General features: G+C 38.4%; 1 long non-coding RNA gene across 1 annotated transcript in view; it reads left to right on the top strand.

The window, feature by feature from the left end:
* The first annotated feature begins 97 nt into the window (after positions 1-97).
* Positions 98-7,550, top strand: part of LOC120237262 — a 107,104-nt gene continuing 99,651 nt past the window's right edge. Inside the window, exon 1 of the long non-coding RNA XR_005529907.1 lies at positions 98-156. This is a non-coding gene — a long non-coding RNA (uncharacterized LOC120237262). The remainder of the gene's footprint in view (positions 157-7,550) is intronic.

Below are 7,550 nucleotides of genomic sequence, written 5' to 3'. Positions count from 1 at the left end.
GCTTTCGCGCGTGGGGCGCGGCGAGGACCGCCCCCGCGGGACCCCGCCTCCCGGCGGCGCGGGGCCGCCCCCGGGCTCGCTTCCTGCGGCCTGTCCCGCGGCGACCGGCTCCCTGCTCCTCGGAAAATGACTCCGCTTAGGAGTCAGCGAAGCACTGTAAGTGGTGATAGTGTGGGCCTCCTGCATCCTCGGAAGCCGGAGGCTCGGCCTCCTGCCCTTTGCCCTTGCCCTTGCCCCTTGCCGCCCCTCTTTTTAATAGTGCATTTAGTTAGGACTTCGGCGACTCGCTGGCAGCTGGAAGCGCCTTATCCCCAGTTTTCTGAGTCACCTCCGCGAAGTGGGGACATTGCAGCTCCTTTCAAATCCTTTTTGGATGAACCATAGGGCTAACCTAGGGTCCTCAGCTGTGGCGGCTTCGCCTCCCAGGAGACAGTTGGCGATGTCTGGAGCTTTTCAGCCTGTCTGTGGGAGAGAGGCCACTGGCATCTCTGCAGTTGCAGGAGGGTAGAGACCAGATACGCCGTTAACCATACACAGCGCAGGGCCCCCCAACATTTCAACCTGGTCTGCGACGTCAGGTGCTGAGGTGGAGAGACCCTGGATTAGGACGAGAAAAAAAAAAAAAAAAGACTTCTCTCTGAGCTCCCATTTCCAAAACACACGTCCTCATTTTGCAGATAAGGGAACTGAGGTTCAGAGATGTTAAGTAATTTACCAAAGTCACATAGCTAGTAGCGCTACTGCCTTGCCTTGTACCACAAATTTCAGCTTGCTGAAATTGCAAAGTATTTTATCCTTAAACAATACTGTTGGAAGAACGCTGTATATAGTCTGCCACAAATGATATTTTCTGCTTATTTGTGAGATTTAAATTTCAGTTAACACTTTTACTGGTTCATGCATTCTCACACCTTCAAACGTCAGTGTGACTGATGGCATCCACAATTTATCCATCCTTCTTTTTAGCCTTTTGCATAGGTAAAAATGTATAACACATAAAAAAAAATAAACACCACAAATCTTAAACATAGAGCCTTGTTTCCTTATCACACTTCAGTGTCTTCAATGAGTTTCTTCTGAGCAACAAAAACTGTAAATTTTACAGTTTAGCAAAAGGTAATCAATTATACAGTGTTATCACAGAACACAGTTCTAAGAGGTACCCCAAAAGATCTTCCACATTTCAGACTATTCCTCCTTATCCCTTCTGTGCCACAGGAATACAGTTTCTCCTGAATAGTCACTCTAGCCAGTACAGTACTCTCCTTCTTCACCTGTTGGCTTACTTGCAATGAGGTAGCCAGGTGACAATCTGAACTTCTAGTTTAATGGAATCATTGGTGTGTTCTCTCGTGATTTTTATTAATTTTTTATTTTTAAATTTTATTTTAGAGAGACAGCAAGCAAGCGGGGGAGGGAGAGAGAGAGAATATCTCAGGAGAGAGAGGGGGAGAGAGGGAGGGAGAGAGAGAGAGAGAGAGGGAGAATATCTCAGGCAGGCTTCTTGCTCAGCATGGAGTCCAACGCCAGGCTTGATCCCATGATTCTGGGATCATGACCTGAGCCAAAATCAAGAGGTGGACACTCAACTGACTAAGCCACACAGGTGCCCCTATTTTGTTTATTTAATTGAGCTATAACTCATATACCTTTGTATTAGTTTTAGATGTATAACGTAACAATGATTTGATATATGTATGTATTGCAAAATGATTACTTCAATAAGTTTAATTAACATTCCTCACCATCCATAGTTACAAATTTGGGGGGTTTTTTGTGATGAGAACTTTTAACTTTCAAACATACAGTACAGTATTGTTAGCTATAGTCATCATGCCTACATTGTATCCCCAGGAGTAATTTAACTTATAACTGGAAGTTTGTGTCTTTTGACCCCTTCACTCATTCTGCTCCCCAGCTCCCACCTCTGGCAACTACTAATTTTTTCTCTATATCCATGAATTTGTTTGTTTTGTTACATAGAACATATTAAGTGAGATCATAGAGTATGTGTCTTTCTCTGACTTCTCTCACTTCCCATAATGTATTAAAGCTCCATCTGAGTTGTTGTAAATGACAGGATTTCCTTTTTTATGGCTAAATAATATTCCACTATGTGTATTTGTGTTTATATATGTGTATATATGTATATATAAACAAACTTCTTTATACTCATCTAACAATGGACACTTAAGTTGTTTCCATGGCTTAGCTATTGTTAGTAATGCTGCTGTGAACATGTGGGTGTGTATATCTTTTCCAGTTGGTGGCTTAATTTTCTTTGGATAAATACCCAGAAGTGGAATTGCTGGACCATATGGTAATTTCTATTAAACATTTTTTGAGGGAAATGTTTTTGTTTTGTGTTGTTTAGAATAGTTTTTTTTTTTAAGTTCTTATTTTCATTCTAGTTAACTACATTGTTATATGAGATTCAGGTGTACCATATAGTGATTCAACAATTCCATACACCACCTGGTGCTCATCACAGCAAGTGCACTCCTTAATCCCGATCATTCATTTAACCCACCGTTTAAGTAACCATCAGTGCTCTATAGCTAAGAGTCTGTTTCTTGGTTTGTTTCTTTCTCTCACCACCCTCCCCTCATGCTTCTTTGTTTTGTTTCTTAAATTCCACACATGAGGGAAATTAAATGGTATTTATCTTTCTCTGACTGACTTATTTTGCTTGGCATTATACTCTAGCTCCATCCATATTGGTGTAAATGGCAAGATTTCATTCTTTTTATGGCTGAAAAAATATTTCGTTGTATACATACATCACATCTTCATTATCCATTCATTAATCAATGGACGCTTGGGCTGCTACCATATCTTAGGTAATGTAAATAATGCTGCAGTGAACATGGGGTGCTATATCTTTTCAAATTAGTGTTTTTGTATTCTTTGGGTAAATATCCAGGACTGCAATGGCTATATCATAGAGTAGTTCTATTTTTAACTTTTTGAGGAACCTCCATACTGTTTTCCTGAGTAACTGCACCAGTTTACATGCCCACCAACAGTGCAAAGGGATTCCTTTTTTTCCACATCCTTACCAACACATGTGGTTTCTTCTGCTGTTGATTTTAACCATTCTGACATGTGAGGTGATATCTCTTGAAGTTTTGACTTGCATTTCCCTCATGGTAAGCGATATTGAGCATCTTTTCATGTGTCTGTTGGCCATCTTGATGTCCTTGGAGAACTGTCTGTTCATGTCTTCTGCCCATGTTTTAATTGGATTATTTGTTTTTTGGTTCTGAGTTATAGAAGTTCTTTATATATTTGGATACTAGCCCTTTATTGGATATGTCATTTGCAAATATCTTCTCCCGTTCAGTAGGTTGTTTTTTAGTTTTATTGATTGTTTCTTTCGCTGTGCAGAAGCTTTTTATTTTGATGTAGTCCCAGTGGTTTATTTTTGCTTTTGTTTCCCTTGCCTCAGGGGACTTATTTAAGAAAAAGTTGCTACAAAACAAAACAAAACAAAACAGAAAACCTACAGCTATCTCACTCTTCATCTTTGGAAAGAGACTGTGTTCACCAGGTCTCCTTATCAGGAATTCACTGACCATCTTGTGAAGACCCACACCAGAGTCTCTGTGCAGAGGACCCAGGCTCCAGCTGTGGCCACCACGTAGTTTTGTACAAGAAAAATAAAGTGAATTAAAAGCTTAAAACAGAACAAAACAAACACAAAAACAAAAACAAAAAGTTGCTACAAATGATATAAAAAAGGCTACTGCCTGTGTTCTAGGATTTTTATGGTCTCAGATCTTACAATTAGGTCGTCAATCCATTTTGAGCTGACTTTTGTGTATGGTATTAGAAAGTGGTCCAGTTTCTTTCTTTGGCATGTTGTTGTCCGGTTTTCCCAACACCACTTGTTGAAGAGACTGTCTTTTTCCTATGGGATATTCTTCCCTGCTTTGTCAAAGATTAATTGACCATATAATTGTGAGTTTACTTCTGGATGTTCTTTTCTGTTTCACTGATCTTTGTGTCTCTTTTCGTACCTGTGCCATACTGTTTTGATTATTCCATCTTTGTAATACAACTTGAAGTGCAGAATTGGGATGCCTCCAGCTTTACTTTTCTTCTTCAAGATTGCTTTGGCTATCTGGGGTCTTTTGTGGCTTCACACAAATTTTAAGATTGTTCTAGTTCTGTGAAAAACGCTGTTAGTATATTGATGGGGACTTCATTAAATATGTAGATTGCTCTAGGTAGTATGGACATTTTAACGATATTTGTTCTTCCAATCCATAAACGTGAAATGTCTTTCCATTTCTTTGTGTGGTCTTCCATTTCTTTCATCAGTGTTTTATAGTTTTCAGAATACAGGTCTTTCACCTCTTTGGTTAGTTTTATTCCCAGGTATCTTATTATTTTTGGTACAGTTGTAAATGGGACCGTTTTCTCTTTTTTTAAAAATCTGTTTTTAAATTAAGTAGACTCCATGCCCAATGTGGGGCTTGAATTCATGACCCTGAGATTAAGAGTCACATGCTTTACCTACAGAGCCAGCCAGGAACCCCTAAATGGATTGTTTTCTTAATATTACTTTCTGCTGGCTCATTATTGGTATATAGAAATGCATTAGAATTCTATACATTAATTTTGCATCGTGTGATGCTGAATTTATTTATCAGTCCTAGGGGTGCCTGGGTGGCTCCGTCGGTTAAGCGTCCGACTTTGGCTCAGGTCATGATCTCACGGTTTGTGGGTTCGAGCCCCGCATCGGTCTCTGACAGCTAGCTCAGAGCCTGGAGCCTGCTTCAGATTCTGTGTCTCCCTCTCTCTCTGACCCTCCACTGCTCATGCTGTCTCTCTCTCTCTCTCAGAAATAAATAAAACATTAAAAAAATTATTTATCAGTTCTAGGAGTCTTTTGGGTTTTCTATATATAGTATCATGTCATTTGCAAGTAGTGGAAGTTTTACTTCTTCCTTCCCAATTTGGATGCCTTTTATTCCTTTCTCTTGTCTGATTGCTATGGCTAGGATGTCCAGTACTATGTTAAATAGAAATGGTGAGAGTGGACATCCTTGTCTTGTTCTTGACCTTAGGGGAAAAGCTCTCAGTTTTTCACCTTTTAGTATGATGTTAGCTGTGGGTTTTTCATATGTGGACTTTATTATGTTGAAGTATGTTCCCTCTAAACCTACTCTGTTGAGGGTTTTTATCATGAATGGATGTGGTACTTGTCAAATGCATTTTCTACATCTATTCAAATGATCATATAGTCTTGTCCTTTCTCTTATGTGATGTATCACATTGATGTGTAAATATTGAACCACTCTTCTATCCCAAGAATAACTCTCACTTGATTGTGGAGAAAGATTTTTTTAATGACTGTTGGATTTGGGTTGCTAGTATTTTGTTGAGCATTTTTGCATCTATGTTCATCAGAGATATTGGCCTATAGTTCTTTTCTTTTTCCCCCTTTTTTCCTTTTTTTTTTTTTTTTTTTGTGTGGTGGTGTCTTTATCTGGTTTTGGTATCAGGGTAATACTGGCCTCAGAAGGAATTTGGAAATTTTCCTTCCTTTTATTTATTGCAATAGTCTTAGAAGAATAGGTATTAACTGTTCTTCAAATGTTTGGTAGAGGGGGTGCCTGGGTGGCTCAGTCAGGTAAGTGTCCAACTCTGGATTTCAGCTCAGGTTAGGATCTCATGGTTGTAAGATCTAGCCCCACGTTGGACTTTTCACCGGGCATGGAGCCTGCTTAGGATTCTCTTTTTGCCTCTCCCTCTGGCCCTCCCTTCCTCTCAGAATTAATTAATTAATTAATTAAAAAATAAATGGTAGAGTTTGAAGCCATCTGATTCTGAACTTTTATTTGTTGGGAGTTTTTTGATTATTGATTTAGCTTCATTGGTGGGAATTGGTCTGTTCAAATTTCCTATTTCTTCCTGATTCCATTTTGGGAGGTTATATGTTTGTACGGATTTATTTCTTATAGATTGTGCAGTTTCTTGGCATATAAACTTCCCTCTTAGAATTGCATTTGCTGCAGCCCAAGGGTTATGAGCCATTGTGTATTCATTTTTGTATCCGTGTACTTTTTAATTTCTGCTTTTATTTCTGGTTGATCCATTCATTGTTTAGTAGCATGTTATTTAACCTCCATGTATTTGTGGTCTTCCAGATATTTTCTTGTGGTTGGCTTCCAGTCATTGTGGTCAGAAAAGATGTACGGTGTGATTTTAATCTTTTTGAAATTGTTGAGGCTTGTTTTGTAGCTCTGTGATCTGTTCTGAAGAATGTTCTATGTACACTTGAAAAGAATGTATTCTGGAGTTTTAGTATAGAATGTTCTGAATATATCTGTTAAATCCATCTGTTCCAGTATGTCATTCAAGGCCATTGTTTCCTTATTGATTTTCTGTTTAGATGATCTGTCCATTGATGTAAGTAGGGTGTTAAAGTCCCCTACTATTACTGTGTTATTATCAGATTAGTTGCTTTATATTTGTTATAAACTGTTTCAGGTTTGGGTCCTTTATGTTGGGCGCATAAATATTTACAATTGTCATATCTTCCTATAGGATTGTCCCCTTTATTATTATATAGCATCTTTCTTTGTCTCTTATTACTGTATTTTTAGGAAGTTTTTTTGAAAGACAAGACACTCTTTAATAGAGGATAGCAGATACTAATTGAACCCCGACTATATGCCATGTTCTAAGAATATATGTGTTTCCCTATTAAATCTCCATAACAGTCCTAGAAGGAGCTACTATATCATCCTCATTTTACAGAGGAGGAAACTGAGGCAGAGAGGTTCAGGAATCGGCCCAGGCCACACTGCCAGTGGGGGTTAGGACCAGGATTTGATCCCAGACCTCCGGTTTCTGGTCCCATTCTGTACTTCATAGGTGTTTTGGCTTCAGTCCAATCCTGTACTCAAAGTCCCTATACTGTGTTTCTTTTAAAGTCTAGTTTGTCTGATATAAGTTGCTGCACTGGCTTTCTTTTGACATCCATTTGCATGTTAGATGTTTCTCTATCCCTTCACTTTGAATTTTCAGGTATCTTTAGGTCTAAAATGAGTATCTTGTAGGCAGCATATGATAGGTCTTGTTTTTTTTTTTTAATCCATATGTCCCTGTATGTTTTTTGAGTGGAACATTTAGTCCGTTTACATTTGAAGTGATTATAGATAGATATATATTTATTGCCATTTTATTTCTTGCTTTGTGGTTGTTTCTGAAGTTTTTCTCTATTATCCTTTCTGGTCGTTCTCTCTTTCTTGGTTTACTGTGTGTGTTTGTGTGTGTGTGTGTGTGTGTGTGTGTGTGTTTAAGTGATATATTTGGATTTCTTTCTCTTTATTCTTTGCATATTTTAGTGTCTTGATAAATGATTACCATTAGGTTTGTATATGATCTGTTTTGCATATAGCAGTCTGTATTAAGTTGATGGTCACTTATGTTTGAACCCATTCTTTACTCCTCTTCTCCCCACATTTTAGGTATATGATGTCATATATTCTTTATTTTGTGAGTTCTTTGACTGATATTTTACAAAAGTACTCATTTTT

This window comes from Hyaena hyaena, unplaced genomic scaffold, assembly GCF_003009895.1.
Source record: "Hyaena hyaena isolate Hyena2069 unplaced genomic scaffold, ASM300989v1 scaffold_175, whole genome shotgun sequence".
Classification (NCBI taxonomy): Eukaryota; Metazoa; Chordata; class Mammalia; order Carnivora; family Hyaenidae; genus Hyaena; species Hyaena hyaena.
This window is presented reverse-complemented; position numbering and strand designations above follow the sequence as displayed.